Genomic DNA, 25,973 nt, shown 5'->3' on the forward strand with positions numbered 1-25,973 from the left:
AGGATCTTCTGGCAGCAGCATTCAGTCAGAATTCCCAGACTGTAGGGTTTCCTCTGAGGGAGGAACTTTAACTTTTGTTACCCTGGGCCTTCATTCAAGAGAACAGCCTCAGGCCAGGTTGAGTCTTAAGATTTTCAGTCTCACCTTCTCCCCAACTGCAGCCTGTGTTTTAAACTTAAGTGCTTTCCAATCTCACCAGAATGTTCCCCAGCTTTACAGAGGAAAACCAGAGTATCAGAGCAGCTCCCACAACATTTTAGAGAGGTCTGTTAAAATTTCAGGGAGAGAAACCCAGAGTTCCCTCCAACTCTGCCTCCAAGAATTAAATACTCACAGGCTGAATAAAGAGGAAAAACTGGCTGGATTGGTTTTCTTGAAGAGAGCTCCAGTAGAGGTGTTGCTGGAGGTATTTTTAAAACTGAAAGCAAGATGAATCCCCCTGGCTCTGCAGAACGATCGGCATTAATCAACATTGAGTATCAGCAAAAGCCTGGCAATTTAAGCCAGCTCATTGGCTGCCAGCCAAGTCCATCAAGATGTATAATCACTGATGTCAGACCACAACATCACATCCTGCTTTGTCTTCGGGCCATAGGTCAACCCTCAGTTTACCAGCCACTCAAAGTAAAGGTGAAGTCCAACTTAAAAGCTTAGACACATTAATTGTCCATTGTGGCCATCTAAAATGGTCGCCTGCAAAGGATGATGAGAATTGTGGTCAGGTTGGGACACAGACGTGGGATTGCAAACAACAACTCAGACTTCTGCAGAAACTTGCATCGGCTGGAGGTCACTCACAGGTCTCCCCAAAATAATGGGCTTCAGATTGAAACTTAACATTAGTAACATACTCAGGGTCGCCTTTCCCTTATTTGGGAGTGCCTATGTGCCTTGGACAATAACTAGGAGCCGCTGAGCTATCAAGATATCCACCCCTAATTGGCCAGAATTGATCAGGGTGATTGAAATCCTATTGATCCATTGGATCCCTTCCTGGGACTGCCCAAAAGATCAGAGGATAAGAACACAACCAATATTGTGTCTCTTTTGGGCCGGCTTATGCCTACCAACTGCAGCACATCGACCAGCCAAGTTCAAGGACCCGCGACCTCCACCTGAAGGATGACACTCAGCCTAGACGAATCAGACAACCTCCAGCGGCCACATATGGGGAACCAGATAAAGGCCTTATCTAACCTGAACAGAGCAGGTCACTTGGAAGTTGAGTAAAAGGTAGTTTACATTGCTAGATATAGTCTAATGTATCAGAGCGTGTAATTTATTAAGTATATAGAGCTAATCCTATGTTTGATAATAAACTGATAGTACTAAAATACTGGTTTTGTGGTCATTTGTCCAATACACGGAACGCACTCGCATATTGTGGGTATTATTAATAAAGATAGAAGTCAGCATAATTGGCGACTCTGGTGGGACTCTGTTACTCCGAAAGATCCCACAACTTTGATTAAATTGGTAAAAAGGAAAAACGAACCACGAATAAGAGTTCCGTATTGACCAAATAACCGAATTTCGAAAGTGTATACTAACCACATGCAAAACTAACAGGGAAGGATAAGGTAAACTCTACGGACTTGCACGCAAATCTAGAGGGATTTTGAACCGGAACATAGCCATAAGTTGTTCGATCGACTCCCTATTCCCAATTAAATAGTGAAGAAATAGAGCGCAAATGTCAGAAAAAGAAGAAGATGAATCCACAGCAAACTGAGGTAGAAGTGTTCAACATGTCTGAGAAGTGTCCCATATGGGAGGATGTACTGAGGAAATACTTAAAAAGGGAAAGATGGCCCCTACAGGCAAATTTCTGTGCGAACATCGAGTCAGGTCCGGGGAAGATAGGGCAAACTTGGTGGGATGATTTATGCGGGATTTACAAGAACAATGTAACAAAGTTTAAAAATCCAATGGCCGAAGTGTGCTGCTTGGCTCAGTTAAGAGCAACCAAGGAGAAGACCTTGGAGTTGCTCCGCGGTCAAGTAGAGAAGAAGGAGATTATTCAGAAAAAAAGATGATGAGGAACACCTGGAGAAGTTAGCCACTAAGGACAGGGAAATTGCAGGTGTTAAAAGTGTCCACCAATCTAGTATGATCCATCTTAGCAGCTTCCAAGCCCAGTACGACAAGGCCTACCAGGACACACAACGTGCTGTTGTGGTAAGAGTGGAGGCCGATTAGAAGGTCACCCAGTTAGAGAAAAAATGTGCCAATTTACAGGCAGCTAAGAGCACTCGATCAGTCCACTAAGCAGCAATGGCAAGCTAGCGCTGACCACACCAAATGCCAGCGAGAAATAGAAAGACTCCATTCAATGCTTTCAGTTCAAGAGGGATTTATGTGTACCTTCAGGACTGTAGGGACAGAGGAAGAAGAGATGGCTGATTGGGAGGAGTTACAGAAAAGCGCTCAGATGTATGCAATAAGAACTGAGAGTCGAAAGCAACCACCACCAACCCCAGTAATAAATGCACCAGCAGGCACAGGTCACACCAATCCCAGCGAGTAGTGAGACTGCCCCGGCACCCATGAATCCAGAAAGAAAGATAGGGAATTCTGCAGGTTGTGCTATTACCTACACCACCCCACTCACGGTAACCTAGTTTAGGGACAGGTGTAACAAGATCACAACATTTGAGCCCACTGCGGACCCGCATTGCTTCTTTGAAGAGGTTTGCCAACAGAAAATTATGTACGGTTTAGATGAACGGGAAGAGGTAAAATTAATAGTTATGAGCCTTGGCCAATCCGTACGATCAGCTCTACCTGCCCCCAAAATGTAGGAGGGAGAACCCGAGATGAAGTGAAGGAAGCTATATTAACTGCCATGGGTTATAATAAGGGGCTGTTTAGCACACTGGGCTAAACTGCTGGCTTTGAAAGCAGACCAAGGCAGGCCAGCAGCACGGTTCGATTCCCGTAACAGCCTCCCCGAACAGGCGCTGGAATGTGGCGACTAGGGGCTTTTCACAGTAACTTCATTGAAGCCTACTCGTGACAATAAGCGATTTTCATTTCATTTTCATTTTAATAGAGGGGATCCTGTGGACGGTTTAAATAAATGCCGACAGAGGAAAGGGGAAAATCCGACTGCCTTTGCCGGTTGCCTCTGGATACATTTCAAAGCCGTATTTGGAGATTTAAACCACGCTAACTTAGATGAAGAAGACACATGCCACAGAAGCAGGTAGAAAGGCTTGTGCAAACTTTGACCCAGCAGAGCAGGCACACAATGAAGCATGGGTACTGAGGCATTTATCTAGAGCATGGAACAGTCACTGCAGGAGCAGATACAACAGAACGGCCTGGAAGATGCCATGCACCCAGGTAAGACCAAGCAGGGACCCGCCTGGATAAATGAGGGTAGAGGAGAGGTCCAATATCCAAGGGAACAATATACCAAAGAGCAATACACCAGAGCACCGGGTCCACCTAATGCGCCCTGAGGGTCATGTTATAGCTATGGGCAATCGGGACTCTTTGCCTGTGAATGTAGACAAAATCCACCACCTGACAACCAAAGACCACAGGGAAACTCCAATTCCCCACCAAGAAACAATAGGCCTGATCACGACGGCCAACCACGCCAACAAGAAGGCAACGCTCGTCCCATGCATACTGTAAATGCCCGCGTAGATGATCTTGTGTATACCTCCCTCGATAGACGATGCTCGGCCTCTCCAACGTGGGTCTGTGATACACGCTGGGATAATGTTGTGACGCAGGTAGTCACAGGCAAAGTCTGGGGTCATTCTGTTGATTTTCTTTGGGACACAGGTGGGCTCAGACCATCCACCCTGCAACTTGAAACCCCATGGCCGATCACAGACACCATCACACTTAACGGATTTACTGGGCACATGCAGGAAGGATATATTACAGCCCCTATACCTGTTCATGTTGGAACTATAGCCACTAATCATTCTGTCATTTTGGTCGAACTACCATCCATTGCAGAGCATATTTTAGGAATGGATTTCATGAAGTATAGTGTTCATGAAATGTAGTGTTCGATTCTGGTCACCACACTACCAGAAGGATGTGGAGGCTTTAGAGAGGGTGCAGAAGAGATTTACCAGGATGTTGCCTGGTATGGAGGGCATTAGCTACGAGGAGCGGTTGAATAAACTTGGTTTGTCCTCACTGGAACGACAAAGTTTGAGGGGCGACCCGATAGAGGTCTACAAAATTATGAGGGGCATAGACAGAGTGGCTAGTCAGAGGTTTTTTCCCAGGGTAGAGGGGTCAATTACCAGCGGGCATAGGTTTAAGGTGCGAGGAGCAAGGTTCAGAGGAGATGTACGAGGCAATTTAAAAAAAAAATTTTTTTTAAATAAAAACTACACAGAGGGTAGTGGGTGCCTGGAACTCATTGCCGGAGGAGGTTGGGGAAGCAGGGGCGATAGTGACATTTAAGGGGCATCTTGACAAATATATGAATAGGATGGGAATAGAGGGATACAGACCCAGGAAGTGTAGAAAATTTGAGTTTAGTTGCCCGGTATTGTCGGCATGGGCTTGGAGGGCTGAAGGGCCTGTTCATGTGCTGTACTTTTCTTTGTTCTAACTCCAATAACCTCTCATTTGACCCCATAAATAGTTGTGTATGGCAGATGTCCACCATAACACTTGTAGGATTATGCAGAAAGTAAGGAGGCATGGGATAGTGGGAAATTTGGCCAGTTGGATAACAAACTGGCTAACCGATCGAAGACCGAGAGTGGTGGTGGATGGCAAATATTCAGCCTGGAGCCCAGTTATCAGTGGCGTACCACAGGGATCAGTTCTGGGTCCTCTGCGGTTTCTGATTTTCATTAATGACTTGGATGAGGGAGTTAAAGGGTGGGTCAGTAAATTTGCAGATGATACGAAGATTGGTGGAGTTGTGGATAGTGAGGAGGGCTGTTGTCGGCTTCAAAGAGACATAGATAGGATGCAGAGCTGGGCTGAGAAGTGGCAGATGGAGTTTAACCCTGACAAGTGTGAGGTTGTCCATTTTGGAAGGACAAATATGAATGCGGAAAACAGGGTTAACGGTAGGGTTCTTGGCAATGTGGAGGAGCAGAGAGATCTTGGTGTCCATGTTTATAGATCTTTGAAAGTTGCCACTCAAGTGGATAGAGCTGTGAAGAAGGCCTATGGTGTGCTAGCGTTCATTAGCAGAGGAATTGAATTTAAGAGCCGTGAGGTGATGGTGCAGCTGTACAAAATCTTGGTCAGGCCACATTTGGAGTACTGTGTGTAGTTCTGGTCGCCTCATTTTAGGCAGGATGTGGAAGCTTTGGAAAAGGTGCAAAGGAAATTACCAGGATGTTGCCTGGAATGGAGAGTAGGTCATACGAGGAAAGGTTGAGGGTGCTAGGCCTTTTCTCATTAGAACAGAGAAGGATGAGGGGCGACTTGATAGAGGTTTAAAAGATGATCAGGGGAATAGATAGAGTAGACAGTCAGAGACTTTTTCCCCGGGTGGAACACACCATTACAAGGGTACATAAATTTAAGATAAATGGTGGAAGATAGAGGGGATGTCAGAGGTAGGGGGCGCGATTCTCCGCAAATGCGGAGAGTCGTGAAGGCTGCCGTGAAACCGGCCGTGTTTCCCGGCAGCCTCTGCGCCCCGATTATGCTCCCCGGTCGGGGCTAACAGCGGGGCCCCGTGAACCTCGGCATCGCAGGCGTAGCGAAATTCGCTAAGCCCGCGCGCCAAAGTTAACGGCGGCTGACGCGCACGATGACGTCAGCCGCGCATGCACGGGCCGGTATGCTCCTCAGCCGCCCCGCGGACTGATCCAGTGGGGCGACGGAGGAACAAAGAGTGCGCGGGGTTCGGACCCGCTGCCCGCGATCGTGCCCACCGATCGCGGGCCCATGGCCGTGCCAATCGGTGCCATGGTTACCCAGAACGGCACTTTGCGGCCGTTTTCACAAACGGAGAGAGCAGGTGTGTTGCCGTTCGTGAAAACGGCCGTAAAGGCCTGGGAAATCGGCCCATCAGCTAGGGGAGAATCGCTGCTCGCCGTAAAAAAACGGCGAGCAGCGATTCGTGTCGGGGGGCGGCCGTGGGGGGAAAGAATAGCGGGAGGTCGGGAAAAATGTCGGGAAGGCCCTCCCGCTATTCTCGGACCCGTCGTGAGGGGGGCGGAGAATCGCGCCCAGGTTCTTTACCCAGAGAGTAGTGGGGGCATGGAATGCACTGCCTGTGGCAGTAGTTGAGTCGGAAACGTTAGGGACCTTCAAGCAGCTATTGGATAGGTACATGGATTAGGGTAGAATAATGGAGTATAGATTAACTTCTTCTTAAGGGCAGCACGGTAGCATTGTGGATAGCACAATTGCTTCACAGCTCCAGGGTCCCAAGTTCGATTTTGACTTGAGTCACTGTCTGTGTGGAGTCTGCATATCCTCCCTGTGTGTGCGTGGGTTTCCTCCGGGTACTCTGGTTTCCTCCCACAGTCCAAAGATGTGCAGGTTGGGTGGATTGGCCATAAAAAATTGCCCTTAGTGTCCAAAATTCTATGATTAACCTAGGACAAAAATTCGGCACAACATCGTGGGCCGAAGGGCCTGTTCTGTGCTGTATTTCTCTATCTATCTATAATGAGAGCTCCTATCACACCATCAGTGGGTGATTATGTTAATCGAATTTGTTCAGGTGGAGAACACTGGTTTAATCCTTTCGCAATTAGCACTTACCCGACCATCAGGGAGGTGCTCATCAAACACAAAGAGGTCTTTGCTATGCAAAAGCGTGATTGCGGGCAAATCTGAGGAGGTGATGATTACAGGCCGGACCCCAAACCAATGCGGCTTTCCCCAGCGGGCTGAGAACAAAATTACAAAGGTGATTGGCAGTTTATTAAAGCAAGGCGAAATTCGACCTGTAGCGCCCACCATCAATGCTCCGATTTGGCCGGTTAAGAAACCAGATGGCTCATGGTGACTCACAATCAATTATTGTGAATTGAATAAAGTGACCCCTTGAACAGCCCCCACCGTTACCACGAGTCTTGCGACCGTGCTTAAACAGGGCGTGCACATGAAATATTTCACCGTGATATTAGCAATGGCTTCTGGTCCATTCCCCGAGACCGAGATTGCCAATATAAATTTTCTATTACGTTCCAAGGCCAGCAGTACATAGAACATAGTGCAGAAGGAGACCATTCAGCCCATCGAGTCTGCACCGACTTACTTAAGCCATCACTTGGACGTGTCTCCCACAATTCCCCATCCATTTTCCACAGACAATTAGCTACTGGTCTGTCCAAATTCTCCCGCCCTGAGTGCTTAGTACAGTATGTGGACGACCTGCTTTTGCAAACCGACACCAAGGACGAGCATGTGGCTCTGCTAGCCGAACTGCCCGCCCTGCTCCACTCCAGCGGCTGTCAGGTCAACCCCAAAAAACCCCACAAGTCATGAGGGATAAAGTACTTTACTTAGGGACAATCATCACCCACGGCAAAAGGGAAATTGAGCAGAAGCGCATTGACACCATCGTACAATTGCCCCTGCCCCGTGATGCAAGTGCACTACGTTCATTGAGGGTTTGTTGAAAATTGCAGGAATCACATTGATGGTTTTACCACTAAATCCACCCAGCTCTGAGAACTTCTGAAAAAGAATGCTCCCCTGGAATTGGCTTTCACAGCACAAACGCAGTAAATGAAATGAAAAAATGAAATGAAAATCGCTCATTATCACAATTAGGCTTCAAATGAAGTTACTGTGAAAAGCCCCTAGTCACCACATTCCAGCACCTGTTTGGGGAGGCTGGTACGGGAATTGAACCGGCCTGCCTTGGTCTGCTTTCAAAGCCAGTGATTTAGTCCTGTGCTAACCAGCCCCTAAATGAGTTAAAGAGCACCTTAGCGGCAGCCCCTGCTTTACAATTTCCTGACCCTGACTTGCCACATGCCATAGAGGTAGCAGCTACTGATCAAACCCTTTCACCAGTACTCCTACACGAACGGCATGACCGATTAGGACCCGTAGCCTATGCTTCCAGAGTTTAGACCCCGTAGAACAAGGATTTTCTGGTTGTGAACGACACCTGCTTGCAGTCTTTTCAGCAGTTCAATACTTTGCGTACATTACAGGACTCAACCCGGGCACAATCCTCACGGAACACACCCCGACTCAGCTTCTGTTAGATGATAGACTTAAAGACAGTTCAGTTAGCCAGGTTAGAGCAGCGCGCTGGACATTACTACTGCAAGGCAGGGACATCTCTGTAAAGCGCACCAAGGCCCTCACATTTTTAGCAGACAACTTGCAATATGCGGGGGCCCCACATGAGTGCCAGATCACTACAGCAAAACAGCACACAGGACCCTTTATTCCCAAGTCATTACAGCTATGAGCAGGCAGCAACAAACCCAGATCTCTAACGATCAAGGGACACATTTAAAATCTATGTTGATGGCTCCTGCACCATTGAGAACGGTGTCAGGATAACTGGATGCGGTATATATTTGGAGGATTCACAGGGATGTTCACTGCAAGAAGTAGCTTTCAAATTGCCAGAACATCTGGGAACCCAAGCCGCAGAACTTGCAGCCATAGCTTATGTAATCGCTCACCGAGTCTTTCCCAATGCCTGCGGACATGCACTCAGACAGCATGGATGTGCAATAGTTTGACCGAATTCCCCCCCCCATGGTTTTGTGTCCACCGACAGAAAACCTTTACCCTCAGCCCCTTTACTTATGCAAGTCATTAATGAAGCCACTGGACGCACATACGGCATAATTAAAGTTAAAAGCCATCACCGCACCTCCCCACTCCGAACAGCAAGGCCTTAGCTAAAGCTGGAACCCGCAATGGTCACTTCTGGCAACCACCCGAAGGTGAGCAAATGCATGCAATCCAGGTGTCCCAAACAAACATCGCAGATCTATCCCAAGCCCAGAATGCAGACAAATCCCTCAAAACAAGTTTTAAACGGCACCTACCCAGCCCTTTATGATAAATGGAAGAATACACTCACTATAGAGGTGGCAGAGTCTTAAAGGAAGGAATTTATGTGGTCCCCACCCAGGACAGAAACGAGTTAATATACCAGTTTCATGACGGACACCAGGGAATAGACACTACCATTGCCCATTTAAAAACGTTGTGCTGGTGGCCTGAATTGAAAAGCGATGTCACCCATTATGTTGAGAACTGCCTAATTTTCACCCAAAACAATCCTGATCATTATGCAAAGAAGGGACAATTAAGACACACCTGTAGAAGGCCCCTGGACAAATATTCAAATCGATTATATTGGTCCCCTCCCACCCTGCAGAAATAGTTTTAAATGTGTTCGGGTCGTCATTGATCCATTTACCAAATGGATAGAAGCCTTTCCCACCAGCACGAACACAGCAAAAGCTACAGCTAAAATCCTGACCTATTAAATATTCACATGCTGGGGTCTTCCACACAGCAATGAGTCAGATCAAGGGACCCACTTCACCGGCAGGGTAATGCAAAATGCAATGGCTATCTTTGGGATCAAGCAGAATTTCCTCATAGCATACCACCCCCAGTCCAGTGGCATAGTCGAGGGCATGAACCACACTCTAAAATCGATTATCAGGAAGACAGTGCAGCAAAACATGGGCAGCACGGTAGCATTGTGGATAGCACAATTGCTTCACAGCTCCAGGGTCCCAGGTTCGATTCCGGCTTTGGTCACTGTCTGTGCGGAGTCTGCACATCCTCCCAGTGTGTACGTGGGTTTCCACCGGGTGCTCCGGTTTCCTTCCGCAGTCCAAAGATGTGCAGGTTAGGTGGATCGGCCATGATAAATTGCCCTTAGTGTTGGGTGGGGTTACTGGGGATAGGGTGGTGGTGTTGACCTTGGGTAGGGTGCTCTTTCCAAGAGCCGGTGCAGACTCGAAGGGCCGAATGGCCTCCTTCTGCACTGTAAATTCTATGACATTCTATGAAAACAATGCTACTTGGGACAGTAATTCCCTTCGCCCTCATGATTATTAGAGACAGGATTCCAGCTCCACAGGCTTTACCCCTGACTGGCAGGCCAATGAAAAGCAATGAGTATTTGTTAGGACTGGATTTGGCCAACCCTGCAATGACCGCCCTCACCCACGAAAAAGCAGTGCAACAGATGACAGAGAACATTAAAGTGGCACAACTGGCTGCTGTCCAACTAGGCGCCAGGGAAAGGCACGGTAAAGCCTACTTTGATAAAAAGGGCCCACCCCATAGAATACTGTATACAGTTGGCCAGCAAGTTATGATCTCGCTGTACAACCCAAGCTCCTTTCTATCCCCTAAATTCACAGCCCCCTACACCATTTCAGATAAAGTAAACCCCTCCATTTACAAGACAGCATACCCTAACGGCAAGACTCGTTGGTTTGACATCAATCAACTCAAAAGCCTACGGAGCCCAATATAACCACGTCCACCACATCACCTTGGCAATGGGAGACAATGACACCCTGCCCACTGACCAACCACTCCCCCCTCATGACGACACCCTTCCCTTTACCCCACCTACACCTGCTGGCGCCACACTTGAACTTGACTCAGACGACGACCTGCTTGATCTTGATAGCAACCCTAGCGACTGGCTTGATCTTTCTGAGGACCCTACGGACCCGACTTACCCTTTCTAAGGATAGCGAACCTGGTGACCCAATTGCAACAGAGGATGTGCTTCACTCTCTCAGGACAGTGGTTTATTTAGGACCCATGACTGACTGGCATGCCCTATCGCTTTTTCCTCACTCCCCTAGTAGCATTGCTTCCACCTTCGTGGACCCAGATCATGGCCGCCATACACTCCGCCTACCCCCCCCCAACACTCCACTATGGTACCGTGATCCTACGCACAGACTGGTAAGAGCAGATGTCGCACACAGCAACACCGTGTACAACCCGAGTAATGGCATGAATCTGCAGACACTAGTCTGGCGGCCAGGGAAGGCAGATGATTCAGTAGATGAGCCTCTTCTGGGCATTTTAACAGAACAGTTGAGGCATGCACTGCTCTAACCAAATATCTGAGGTGTCCAAATGATGAAAAGCGGATGCCTCCTAAGAATTAAGGTGGTCAATTTCTGATGGAGACTGCCCTCCTACTTCCTCTTCGATTGCACTCCTCACGCCATGGTTTTAACTCATGCCAGTCGGACACCGAATCATCTCACACAGCTGATCAAACTCATAGAAGCCTACATCAAACTCGTAAAGGTATGCTGCCCTTTCGAAGTGCAATCCCCGTGGAGACGATTCTACAGGATTAAAAATTTGTCCTGTTCTTTACAGGGACTCAGGTAGGGAGACACGGCACTAATCCCTGCCCTGCCTGGGGACTCCAAAATGGTCAAGTAACACTTGGGTAGTGGAGAAACAGCATTTCTCCCGCTCTACCCAGGGATCCCACACTATCGTCACCTGCAGCGGCCTGTATGCACCTCATGACATCCTCCGACTATTTGGAATGGCTTTCTACCTACTACATAACCTGAGCAGGTCTTAACCTTCTCTCCAAGTCTGATCTACACTGGTTGTGGGATGAAGACTATTCCCACAACGCTCTGTCCACTCTGATCACCCCCCATGCTAGTTACACTTAAAATACGATGGTTGTTGACCACTGCTGCTATGGAAACACGGGCTGTCCCAAAATTCAGAAATACGCATACTTAATTCTCTGCACTTTAATTTACATTTCTTGTCTCTCTCCTAAACTTATTTAAAACAAAATGGTGGAGTCACGCATAGTGACAATCAACACAGTTATAACAGGTAATTGGAATGAGAGAGAAAGAGTAATAGATACAGATGCTAAATATAAAGATATTAACAAAATATTATGCTCGATTCCCTAGAATTACACGGACAACAGACAAAGCACAGGATGAATCCAGGAACCATCCTCTTCATCAACATTTTCAATGGAACAACTGGACTCCGAGCACAGGACAATATCAACTCTCTGTACTCAGGGTATCTATGGTTTGCATCACCTAGTGCAGGGGAATGCGAGGATGGTACATTATGGGTAAACCACAACATAAGCATCCTATTTGGGTGTAACAATCAAAGAGCAATATACAAACGGCCCAATGGGACCACACCAGAACCACCGGAAAAAGGGGATAGTGGGAATTTCCAAATGAAGGGTGTCCTGAAATTGGAGGTTTAGCAAAAAGCCCCGATAAAGGATTTGGAATTGGACAAAAATGCCCCGGGACACTCACAAAGGGTAACTTAGCCTTGTACAAAATCAGGGCAGGACCTAAACTAGCCCCAAACACCAAACAGACCCAGAATAACATCCGACAATTGTTACAAACCGAGACCCCGCCCTGGTGGGACGACATTAGAAATTGGAACCCCAGCCTTCGAAACCACCCCCTAATATGCCTCATCTCCCACCTAGCTGAAGTCCTCCTCCTAATTGCAGTAATATATATTGGCATCCTCACATTCCAGCTCCGCAAGTGGAAGGCAAGAGTCTCCACCCACAGATATACACAGTCTGAGCTCCCATTTTTGGAATTCAATAAAGGAATTGTGGTCAGGTTGGGACACAGACATTGGATTGCAAACAACTCAGACTTATGCAGAAACTTGCACCTGCTAGAGGCCAATCACAGGTCTCCCCAGAATAATGGGCTTCAGATTGAAACTTAACATTAGTAACATACTCAGGGTCACCTTTCCCTTATTTGGGAGTGCCTATGTGCTTTGGACAATAACAACTAGAACCTGCTGAGCTATCAAGGTATCTGCCCCTAAATGGCCAGAATCAATCAGGGTGATTGAAATCCTATTGAATCCCTACCCGTGACTGCCCAAAAGATCAGAGGATAAAGAAGAACTGCGCGGCCAACATTCGGTTTCTTTTGTGACCAGCTTCTGTGTACCAACTGCAGCACATCGACCAGCCAAGTTCAAGGACCCGTGACCTGTTGTAATATTGTTTGTATTGCATGTTGTTTTACATGCTGATTAACATGCGGCTGAAAACTAAATAGTTTGGTATATATCGTCACAGGAAGTGATACAAATTAACATGTGATATAAGAGGTACAGCGTTATTGATCGGTAGGTGACATGTGAGCTCTTCTGGAATCCGTTATTCTTCAATAAAGAACCCATCATTTATTATTGTCATAATATTTGTACTCAAGAGCTAAAAACACAACATGGTGGCAGTGACAAGGTGACAGCCGTGTACAATGCAATTCATGTTACTGGCAGCACTCATGACATCATTGAGCAAGACAAAAAGTCAAAATGCCTCTGATAGCTCTAGCAAACAGCTGGGAGAAGCAACAGTTTGGGATCCAGTCCTGAGATCACCCTCGAGAATTGGTACTCCAAGAAAGTAATTGAAGGGAGAGGTGGATTGAAACACTGGAGAGCAGAGTGTTCTGACGGTTTGGGCTGGAAAGTTGATCCGAATTGGTTATTGTAAGCCGACTTGTGACAACAATAAAGATGATAAAAAAAGATTATATTGCGAGTCTTTCCTGCTTAAAAAACTCCGCCAAAGAAGCGTTTCTAGTGTAGAGGCTGAAAATCTATTCCATGGCCATGGACCGTGGCTGTTAGAGATCCAGTGTTGCAGACAGTCGATTCTTCACTCTTCTTTCTTCCATCAGGGAAATATCATTAATGGGCAAAGTCTTGGGAACGAGAATTTGAGAAGCAAAAAAAAATCTTGACACCATGACAACAAAATATCTCGTTATTAATGGAAGGCTCTGAAAATCCTCAATGAATTCAAATTATGTAGACAGTGGATGGGATTGTGCTTCATAAATCTTGCAGTTACAGAGCCCAGCAAGCAAGCAGTAAAATAAAGATAGCGATTGGCAATGAAGGTCTTCACCCTGTCAACATTTCTGGACTGTCAGAAGCAGTCGAGAAAGATCCTTTTACACGGTGGAAGAAATTGGAGGGTCAGTCAAGAGTTCAGGTTAACTTCAGAATCCATTGACTTAAACTGATGGCCTATAGACTACAAGGAAAAGGAGGGACCACTTCATGATAGAGTCATCCCTTCTCTCTCTACAGATGCTGTTAGACCACCTGAGGCGGTTCGGTATTTTCTGTTTTTGTTTCAGATTCCAGCATCCGCAGTAATTTGCTTTTAGCTTCATGGGGATGTTTGGGCAAAGGCAGAAATTGCAACTTTTCTGGGAGAATAATGGATCTGCTAATCGCATAGTTGCTACGAAAGATATTCGAAAAGCATCTGGTTGAAGCACAAAAGGGACACGGCATAGACAGTCTAACCAAAGAGCAAAACTAAAATTAGGCTGCATCTAGATGGCAAAACATGTGGCAAGTGCAGTCTAATGCACCAGCTGCGTAATTTTCCTGCATTTAGGGAAGCCTGCAAGGCACGTGGTAGAAAGGGAACTCAGCAGGATGATGTAGGAAGTCTGGGAGTGAGAAAGTGGTCAGAAACCAGAACAAGACAACTCAGCAAAAAAAAAAAAAAAAAAAAAAAAATTTGACACAGGCAAAAATAATAGTTCACCAAATAGCAGTTCAACATAGGCACACTCAACAGGGTAGGCAAAGGCTGAGAGTGATGAACTAAAGTGAACAATCTTTCCACGCAGTACCAATTGCACAGCATCTGTTGCAATCACCCACCTGGATGCTTTCACCACAGTTGAGATGTCCTCATGAAAGTGGAAAGCACAAGATAAGATAGATATGGGGACAAGTGTCAAAATGTTACCACTGTGGATATTCAAAGACATGGCAAAATGGGAGTCTATGTTATAGTCAACACAAGCTAGACTCACCCTATTTAACAAAGTTTGCCAATCCAAGTGGAGCTGTGGAAGTTGTGCATGGTGACCACAAGTCTTCTGCATTGTTGACACCAATGGACCAGTGGTGCAAGACTGTCAGCATGCAGTGAGCTCCAGATCGAGACCATTTGTAGGATCAGTAAGTCACCAAGATTGGATGGTTACGGCAAGTGTAATCGTATTGACCTTTGAGAATCTGCAGCAGAAATATCTGGGTCAGTTTGACATTGGACATTGAAAGAACAGGATGAACAGTGAGTAACTTGTTTACTGTCACAGATGACGACGTCTTATTTGTTACGTTACCATCTATTCTCCAAATTTCCTACCTTTTCACTAATATCGGTGGCAAACACGATGAGCACAATTTTCAGTTATTTTTGTTGCTGGAGGAGATAGTGTTGGATACCAGTCCACAGGAAACTCTTCCAAGACATGTGCGCAAAATGGGCTGTAAACCATCATCCTCACACTGTCCAAGGTTAAATGGGCGAACAGAAAGAATCGTGCAGATGGTGAAGTCAGTGATTTTGAAATGTAAGGAGACTAATCAAGACATTTAAATAGCAATGCAACACCTATGAGCAGAGAGAAAGAGATTGCCATTCCTAGCATAGATCATGGGCAGGATTCTCCGTTTGGGAGACTAAGCGTTGCCGGCAGTACTGAATTGCGTGCGGGCCGCGTTCCCGTTGGGAGTGCTATTCGGGAGCGAGTCAGGACATGAAAATGGGCCAGCATTCCACCCACATGAAGCGAGAACAATTCCCATTCCCGCTGGCATCTGATTCGCTGATGCTGCAATTAACACTGAAGAGCCTGACGAGCTGGAGCTGTTTCTAAGCTCTCTGTTCCTGCACACTCTCATTCTTCACCCAAATAGTGGTGACCCTATGGGATTGATTACCAAAGGAGTAGTTGATGCTAAAACATTGAACATATTCAAGAGGTGGTTGAATATTTCACTTGGGGAGAATGGGATCAAAGGCTATGGGGCGAAAGCAGGATTAGGCTATGGAGTTGGGTGATCAGCCATGATCATGATGAAGGCCCAAAAGGCCTCCTCCTGCTCCTATCTTCTATGTATCGATGTATCTATTCCAGTCAAGAGGATGGCTCAGAGAAGACTCGCGACAAGATTCAAACAGAGTGAGCTGGATAGAATGCTGGATGTGGAGGAGGGGGAGGGCACCCTACTTCCCACGGTGGACAGGAGACTCAAGCCCAGCATAGTCAATTGGGTCTGGGAGGAGGTGGCAGAGGCGGTCAGTGCTGCCAGTCTCACCAGGAGGACTGGAATCCAGTGCCGAGAAAAGATGAATGACCTCCTTAGGGCAGCTCAGGTGAGTCAGCACCTCTGCCTCTGGCATCACTCCTGTCCCTCACTCCTCATCATCCCCCATACCCCTAGAGGCCAACCACACCCCTCCTGCTTGCAACTCCCTTATATCTATGATTCTATAACCCACCCTCCACCAAACCCCAGCACCTGTATTACCCTCTTTGGCCAGGTGCCTTGCACACACACATGCCACCAGCTCCAGTCCCCCATCAAACTCCCCTCCGTGCATCTCACTATGTCCATTATGTCCCTCAGATGACCCATAGTTAATGGGAGCGGCAGAAAACCGGCACGGACATCGCAGGCCTGTGGGAGCAGACCTGCGAGTGTGGAGCAGAGGGCGAAGGAGCTAGCGGATGAGGCAGACGACAGAATTTTCTCTGAAGCAGAGGTTGGCATAAGTCCATAAGACATAGGAGCAGAATTAGGCCACTCGGCCCATTGAGTCTGTGCCACCATTCAATCATGGCTGATATCTTTCTCATTCCCATTCTACTGCCTTCTCTCCATAACCCCTGATACCCTTATTAATCAAGATCCTATCTATCTGTCTTAAAGACAGTGAATTGGCCTCCACAGCCTTCTGCAATAATGAGTTCCACCATCACCGAGACTATCATCTCGGTGGGGAATTTTAGGGAAGAGTCACATGGATCACCCTCTGATGAGAACTGCACACATGTAGCAGCAGATCAGGTGGAGGTAGGCACTCCAGAGGGAGGGAGGGGGGTTGGGGGTGTGGTGGTCGGAGGGCTACTCGATCCCAGAAGCAGCTGTAGTGCTTCTGGAAGGTCCGATCCTATCACTAGGACAAATACAGACACAGCCAGGATTTACAGGAGGGGATTGTCAGTGATTTTCCAGCACCGTGAGACGCAGATGGAGGAGTCTAACTACCTTCAGCTGCAGGAGATAATGCTGCTAATGTGTGGTGTGCTTCCAGGCCAACACTGAATGCATAGAAGCCTTGGGGCAGGATGTCCAAGCCAAGGGTCAGGACATTGAAGGCGTGTGACGGCCTGTGCGGTCATTGGCTGAGGTGCAGGGCAGAGGAATCTCATAACAGGCAGAAATATCCCGGGCTCACATGGATATTGCTGTGTTACTCCAGAGCTTGGTCTAGTCACAAGGTCCATGGCCGAGGCCATTGAGAGCATTGGCTCTCTGACTGACTGACCCAGATCAGTCAGCACGGGTCATGGCAAAGTCTCAGAGGGATGTTTCACAGTGCCAGAGGGACACGACCAAGGCAATGAGGGCCATGTCTCACTTGCTGAGGGATGTGTCCCAGTCTCAGTGGTTGAGGGCATCAGGACCATGGCTTAAACGAGAGCAGGCCTCAAGGACTGGCAATGCCAGGTGACGGTGGAGCCTCGAGTGTACTCCAGCCTCTTCTCCATCCTATGGAATAGCCCAGGAACCATAGAGTACCCCGAGGAGGAGGAAATGAAGGGGCCCAGGGGGAGGTGCTGGAACACCTCAGCATTTCTGACTCCCCCCCACCCGACACTGTCACATCTGATGGGGAGCGAGCAGAACAATGTGGCACATCGTCACCTGTGACACCTGAAAGTCAGTCAGACCAATCCAGGTACAGGTCCTCCAGCGGACGGCCGCTAAAGATTTGTGAGGTGAGAGGGAGAGAGAAGCAGCAGGCCGCCTTCGCACCAGATGTGCTGTCTGGGGTCACACCTAGAAGGAGCGTTCAAGCACAGGAAATTGACACAGGTGCAGCACAGAGGTGAGAGTTTGGGGTCAGGGCACAATAATATTTATAGTCACCAGTAAATGCTTTTTCACCAACATTCCGACCTGCTTCTAGAACATAGAACAGTACAGCACAGAACAGGCCCTTAGGCCCTCAATGTTGTGCCGAGCCATGATCACCCTACTCAAACCCACGTATCCACCCTATACCCGTAACCCAACAACCCCCCCCCCCCTTAACCTTACTTTTATTAGGACACTACGGGCAATTTAGCATGGCCAATCCACCTAACCCGCACATCTTTGGACTGTGGGAGGAAACCGGAGCACCCGGAGGAAACCCACGCACACAGGGGGAGGACGTGCAGACTCCACACAGACAGTGACCCAGCTGGGAATCGAACCTGGGATCCTGGAGCTGTGAAGCATTTATGCTAACCACCATGCTACCCTATTCTTTGTCTGAAGGGTGTTAGGGATGGGCTAAACCTGGGTGTGCCATGTTGGAGGGGGGGGGGGGAAAAGAGGGGAGAAGGGGTGGTTGGCAGATGGCACAGGGCAGGGTGCCAAGGACAATTGAACGTCCCCCCTGGGATCACCCTCAACGAGAGGTGGCAGGGAACAGGGCCAGAAGTGTGAGACAGCCGTGTATGACAGCTTACCCAGTGAGTTTGTTTACCCATCCCTGGTTGGCCTTCAGAAGGTGGTGGTGAACTGCCTTCTTGAACCCCTGTAGCCCCTGTTAGGGAGGGAGTTAAATAATTTGACCTCAGCGACAGTAAAGGAACGGCGATGTATTCTAAATCAGGGTGTTAAGTGACTTGGAAGGCAACCTCCACGTGGTGGGGTTCCCGGTTATCTGCTGCTCATGTCCTTCTAGATGGTAGTGGTCGTGGGTTTGGAAGGTGCTGTCTAAAGAACTTTAGTAAGTTACTGCAGTGCATCTTGTAGATGTTACTCATGGCGGCCACTGCTCATCAGTGGTGGAGGGAGTGAATGTTTGTAGAAGGGAGAGCAATCAAACGGGCTGCTTTGTCCTGGATGGTGTTGAGCTTCTTGAATGTTTTGTTACCAGACTAATACCTAGAATGGACGGTTGTCTTATGAAGAAAAGTTGGCAAGGCCAGGCTCGAATTCACTGGAGATTAGAAGAATAAGAGACAACTTGATTGAAACTATAAAGATCCTGAGGGGTAGCGAAAGGGTGGATGTGGATAACAAAGAACAAAGAAAATTACAGCACAGGAACAGGCCCTTCAGCCCTCCCAGCCTGCGACGATCCAGATCCTTTATCTGAACCTGTCTCCTATTTTCCAAGGTCTACTTCCCTCTGTTCCCACCCGTTCATACATCTGTCTAGATGCTTCTTAAATGATGCTATCGTGCCCGCCTCTACCACCTCCGCTGGTAAAGCGTTCCAGGCACCCACCACCCTGTGCATAACGAAATAAGATAATTGAACAATTTCACACATGTATTGACTCTCACATTAATTGTTCAAGTGTCTCTGAAAGCTATAGGTGCTCTGCTGACTCGACTTAATCAATCAGTGCAGAAGGAGACCATTCAGCCCATTGAGTCTGGATCGATCTCCGAAAGTGTAACCCACCTAGGCTCACGCCCCCTGCCATCTTCCCGTAATCTGACCTCACCTTGCCCAAGGGGCAATTTAGCATGGCCAATCAACACATCTTTGGACTGTGGGAGGAGACCGGAGCACCTGGAGGAAACCCATGCAGACATGGGGGAACAAGCGCAAACTCAACACAGTCACGGAGGTCATATTCGGACCCAGGTCCCTCGCGCTGTGAGGCAGCAGTGCCAACCACTGTGCCATCCCCTACTTGATCTGATAACCATGAAACTTTGCTGAGATCTGGGATGGCCACGTTTTTGTGATTGACGTATCGACCGACAATTATCTTGCACTAAGTATTGTGATACCATTTTCCCTAATTTATAATATCATAGAATCATAGAGGTTACAGTGCAGAAGGCCATTCGGCCCATCAAGTCTGCACCGGCCCTTCGAAAGAGCACCCTACCAAAGTCTATACCTCCACCCTATCCCCGTAACCCAATAACCTCACCTAACCTTTTTTGACAGTAAGGGCAATTTAGCATGGCCAATCCCACTGAACCTGCACATCTTTGGACTATGGGAGGAAATGGGGGCACCCGGAGGAAACCCACGCAGGCACGGGGAGAACGTGCAGGCTCAGTGACTGAAGCCGGGATCCTGGAGCTGTGCAGTAACTGTGCTAACCACTGAATTCCAATCAGAACTTTAATGTGAGCATGTTCCTGATGCTACAGGAATGTTAGTTATGATGTTGTTGGATAATTCTCTCACTTGGCATCTATTCCTTCTCAACATCACTTCATTTAGGGTGGTCACCAGATGTAACCTTAGCTCATTACAGAACTTCTACACAAAAGAACAAAACAGCACAGGCAGGCCCTTCAAGCCTGTTCTGGTCAGGATGCCACACTTGGCCAAAACCCTCAGCACTTCCTAGTGCCGTTTCCCTTTATACCCATTCTATCTGTGTATTTGTCAAGATGCCTTTTGAACACCATTAACGTATCGGCTTCCACAACCTCCCCCGGCAGCGAGTCCCAGGCACTCACCACCCACTGCGTAAAAAACCTGCCTCGCATATCTCCTCTACTGAGCACAAACCGATGCCCCCTAGTGACTAACCTCTCCACCCCCAAAAGAGTGCCTGCCCATCCATTCTATCTATGCCCCTCTTAATTTTGTCAACCTCCATTATGTGCCCCTCAACCTCGGTCATTCTAATTAAAACAGTCCAAGTCTATTCAGCCTCTCCACACAGCGAACACTCCAGGCCAGGCAACATCCTGGTAAACCTCCTCTGCATCTTCTCCAAAGCCTCCACATCCTTCTGGTAGTGTGGCGACCAGAATTGTGCGTAATATTCCAAGTGTGGCCTGACCAAGATTCTTTACAATTGTCGCAATTTTGACAGTTTTTATGCTCGATTCCCCGTCCAATGAAAGCAAGCATTCCGTATGCTTTCTTGACTGCCTTGTCCACTTGTGTTGCCACTTTCAAAGCTCTGTGAAAGATCTGTCTTGGGAATGGATCACTTTGACTTTCTGCCTGACACAAAGAGGAGGCGACTCCGCACCTGCACATTTCTCAGGTGTAAATTTTGATTTTCTCTTGTCTTTCCAAATAATTTTTATTTGACTTGATGATGATCTAATCAGATGATAATTCAGTGCTGTTGTCCTGACATTCCTTCTGAACTTGGGGCTAGATTCTCAGTTTCACAACGCAGGAAGCACGATTAGGCACAGAATTGTGTGTAATGCAAATAACCATGCTCCGGCCCTTCCCTGTCAACAAAATCAAAGGCGGCAGCATTTGCCCCCATCACTGGCATGTCCCACTTCCAGGGGGTGATCGATGGAACACTATGACCACCGGCTCATCAGGGGGCTCCACAAGACATAGGAACAGAATTAGGCCACTTGGCCCATCGAGTCTGCTCCGCCATTCTCCCCACAACCCGTGATCACCTTACTGATCAAGAACCTATCTACCACTGTCTTAAAGACACTCAGTGAATTGGCCTCCAGAGTCTTCTGCGGCAAAGAGTTCCACAGATTCACCATCCTCTGGTTGAAGAAATTCCTCCTCATTGCTGTTTTAAGAGATCCCTTTATCCCCAATCTCTGCCTTCTGCTAGTCAGCCAATCCTCTATCCGTGCCAGGATCTTACCTTTAACACCATGGGCTCTTAACTTATTTAACAGTCTCCTGTGCGGCATCTTGTCAAAGGCCTTCTGGAAATCTAAATAGTCCACTGCTTCTCCTTTGTCTAACATTGTTGTTACCACCTCAAAGATTTCTAACAGATTTGTCAGACAACCTCCCTTTGACAAAGCCGTGCTGACTCAGTCCTATTTTACCATGCACTTCCAAGTGCTTCGCGGTTTCATCTTTAATGACAGACTCTAAAATCTTACCAATGACCGACGTCATGCTAACCAGCCAATAATTTCCCATCTTCTGCCTCCCTCCCTTCTTAAACAGTGGTGTTACATTTGCCATCTTCCTGTCCTCTGGGATCCTTCCTGCCTCCAGTGATTCCTGAAAGATCATCACTGATGCCTCCACAATTTCCTCAGCTATCTCTTTTAGGACCCTGGGGTGTAGTCCATCCGGTCCAGGTGACTTACCTACCTTCAGACCTTTCAGTTTCCCCAGAACCTTCTCCTTAGTAATGGTCACTGCCCTCACCTGTGCTCCCTGGACCTCTGGCATCCCACTGGTCTCTTCCACCATGAAGACTGATGCAAAGAAATTATTCAGTTTGTCTGCCATTTCTTTGTTTCCTATTATTACTTCTCCAGCCACATTTTCTAGTGGTCCAATGTCTATTTTTGCCTCTCTGTTACCTTTTAAATATTGAAAATATCTCTTCCCATCTTCCTTTATATTACTAGCTAGCTTTCATAGATTATCATAGAATTTACAGTGCAGAAGGAGGCCATTCGGCCCATCGAGTCTGCACCGGCTCTTGGAAAGAGCACCCTACCCAAGGTCAACACCTCTACCTTATCCCAGTAACCCCACCCAACACTAAGGGCAATTTATCATGGCCAATCCACCTAACCTGCACATCTTTGGACTGTGGGAGGAAACCGGAGCACCCGGAGGAAACCCACGCACACACGGGGAGGATGTGCAGACTCCGCACAGACAGTGACCCAAGCCGGAATCGAACCTTGGACCCTGGAGCTGTGAAGCAATTGTGCTATCCACAAGGCTACCATGCTGCCCAACTTTCACTTGTACATCATTTTCACCCCCCTTATTGCTTTTTTAGTTGTCCTCTCCTTCCCAATCCTCTGCTTTCCCACTAATCCTCACCACTTTGTAGGCTTTTTCTTTAGCCTTTATGCTGTCCTTTATATCCCTCATCAGCCATGGATGCCTTGTCCTCCCCTTAGCATGGTTCCTCCTCCTCAGGATGAATTTCTGTTGTGCCTCCCCAATAATCCCCAAAAACCCCTGCCATTGCTGTTCCACTGTCCTCCCTGCTAGGCTCCTTCTCCAATCAAATCTGGCCAGCTCCTCATGTCTTTGTCGTTACCCTTATTAAATTACCATTACATCTGATGGTAGCTTCTCCCTCTCAAACTGCAGGTAAATTCTATCATATTATGGTCACTGCTCCCTAAGGGTTCCTTCACCTTAAGTTCCCTAATCAAGTCTGCCTCATTACACATCACCAAATCCAGAATTGCCTGCTCCCTAGTAGGCTCTGTCACAAGCTGCTCCAAACCACCATCTCTTAGATATTCCACGAATTTCATTTCTTCGGATCCACTACCAACTTGATTTCCCCAGTCCACCTGCATATTTAAGTCCCCCATGATTATTATACTATTGCTTTTTTTTTTAAAACAGCCTTTTCTATCTTCTGATTTATTTTCTGCCTCATCATGACTACTGCTAGGGGACCTGTACATAAACTCCCATCAGAGACTTTTTACCTTTGCCATTCCTCAACTCTACCCAGAGATTCTATGCCTTCTGATCCTATATCATTCCTTGCTATTGATTTAACTTCATTCCTTACCAACAATGCAAACCTGCCCCCTTTGCCCATCTGCCTGTCCTTTCAATAGGACACATATCCTTGGATATTTAGATCTCACCCCTGATCCCCTTGCAGCCACGTCTCTGCGATTCCCACAACATCATACCGACCAATTTCAATGTGCGCAACAAGCTCATTTACCTTGTTCTGTATACTGCACGCATTTAGGTACAACACCCTCAATGCTGCATTGACCACCTCCCTTTCACACTCTCCTCAGTCAGTCACTGGATCCTGTACTGTGGCCCTTTTTGATTATGGCTTCTCTGCTTTACACTTTCCCCCTTACTACTTTGTTTCTTGCCCCGTTTTACTTCCTTCCCCCCCCCCCCCCCCCCCCCCCCCCGACATCGGATCCCATCCCCCTGTCACATTAGTTTAAACCCTCCCCAACAGCCCTAGCAAACACCACCCAAGGACATCAGTCCTGCCCAGGTGCAGACCATCCAGTTTATACTGGTCCCACCTCCCCCAGGAATTTGAATCCCTCCCTCCCTCTTGCCCGCCCCCCCCCCCCAGGAATTTGAATCCCTCCCTCCCTCTTGCCCCCCCCCCCCCCCCCAAGAATGTCCTGCAGCCACTCTGAGACATCCTTGACCCTTGCACCAGGGAGGCAACATACCATCCTGGAGTCTCAATTGCATCCACAGAACCACCTGTCTATTCCCCTTACGATTGAGTCCCCTATCACTATAGCCCTGCCATTTTTCTTCCTGCCCTGCTGTGCAGCAGAGCCAGCCACGGTGCCATGAACCTGGCTGCTGCTGCCTTCCCCTGGTGAGCCACCTCCCTCAACAGTATCCAAAGCGGAACATCTGTTTTGCAGGGAGATGACCGCAGGGGACACCTGCACTGCCTTCCTACTATTGCTTTGTCTTTTGGTCACCCATTTTCTTTCTCCCTTAGTAGCCTTCACCTGTGGCATGACCAACTCGCTAAACGTGCTATCTACAACATCCTCAGCATCACAGATGCTCCAAAGTGAGTCCATCCGCAGCTCCAGAGCCGTCAAGTGGTCTAACAAGAGCTGCAACTGATACACTTCTTGCACGTGAAGGAGCCAGGATCAGTGGACGTGCCCCTGAGCTCCCACATCGCACACGAGGAGCATGACACGGGTCTGGGATCTCCTGCCATGTCTTAAACCTTAGGTTAACTTATACAACGACAATTCCAAAAAAACAAAAGAAACAATAAATAAATAGACATATAAAAAAAAAATTACTTACCAGTTACTTACCAAGGATAAAAAGCATCCCCTCCCAACCCAGCTTTGAATTCCCACCTAGTTTCAAATTTCCAAACTCACTCTTCGCTGTGCCTCACTCTTCGCTATGTCGTCCCTGGCTCACTGGGAGAACTCACTGGGATTGAGCTAAAGCTGCTCTTTTTAAATTGGCCTGAGTTGACTCCCCCACCCACCTGCTTTTAGATCAAAGTAGCTTAAGGTGACTAACACTTAGCTGCCAGCCAGTTATGTGAGTGGGTGGGGCAGCCCCTTGTTAACCTTCACTGCACAATTCCCTTCATCAATAGGAAGGTGTTCCACTCTGAATGTGCAGTTGATGTGTGACCACCAGCTGCACATCATCCACGTCTGCGCCTGATATCTCGGCAGTGTGCACTAGTTGGCTTCCGGCATCTTTCAGGTGCTCTCTCGGGTGAGGGGTTGGCTCTTTGGTGAAGAGATTTACACACTGGGGTCATGGTTAAAAGTGCCTGACTGGAGGCCCCAGGCCGATGCGGAGACCCGGCGACGTCCATGCACCAAACGGAAACATCATTGAGTGGTGCATCAGTGTGCTCAAGATGTGCTTCTGATGTCTGGACCGCTCTGATGGGGCTCTCCAATGTAGCCCCAGGAGGTTCTTGAACATTGTGCTGGCCTGATACATCCTGCACAACATTGTGCTGCAAAGGGGGGACATGATGGAGGAGCAGGAAGAACCCCAGGCTCCACCTGACAAGGAGGATAGAACATAGAACAGTACAGCACAGAACAGGCCCTTCGGCCCTCAATGTTGTGCCGAGCCATGATCACCCTACTCAAACCCACGTATCCACCCTATACCCGTAACCCAACAACCCCCCCCTTAACCTTACTTTAATTAGGACACTACGGGCAATTTTAGCATGGCAAATCCACCTAACCCCCACATCTTTGGACTGTGGGAGGAAACCGGAGCACCCGGAGGAAACCCACGCACACAGGGGGAGGACGTGCAGACTCCACACAGACAGTGACCCAGCCGGGAATCGAACCTGGGACCCTGGAGCTGTGAAGCATTTATGCTAACCACCATGCTACCCTGCCGATGCGGAGACCCGGCGGATGTCCAGGAAAAACAAGGCATGGAGCCGAGGCTAGCAGGGTAGGCCGCTCAATGTGCTCTCCAGGATCTCCTCATCAAGAGCTGATTTGCTGACCTGGCCACTGGCAGCATCGCCACACTAATCCACCTCTCTATATCC

General features: G+C 48.0%; 1 long non-coding RNA gene across 1 annotated transcript; it reads right to left on the minus strand.

The window, feature by feature from the left end:
* Nucleotides 1-611: 611 nt before the first annotated feature.
* On the minus strand, nt 612-24,843 carry LOC119954339. The gene is made up of 3 exons (XR_005458215.1): nt 24,811-24,843; nt 6,712-6,839; nt 612-693 (listed from the first exon to the last, which is right to left on the minus strand). It is a non-coding gene; the product is annotated as an uncharacterized LOC119954339 (long non-coding RNA).
* Between the last annotated feature and the right edge of the window lie 1,130 nt (nt 24,844-25,973).

Source organism: Scyliorhinus canicula, chromosome 19 (genome assembly GCF_902713615.1).
Source record: "Scyliorhinus canicula chromosome 19, sScyCan1.1, whole genome shotgun sequence".
NCBI lineage: Eukaryota > Metazoa > Chordata > Chondrichthyes > Carcharhiniformes > Scyliorhinidae > Scyliorhinus > Scyliorhinus canicula.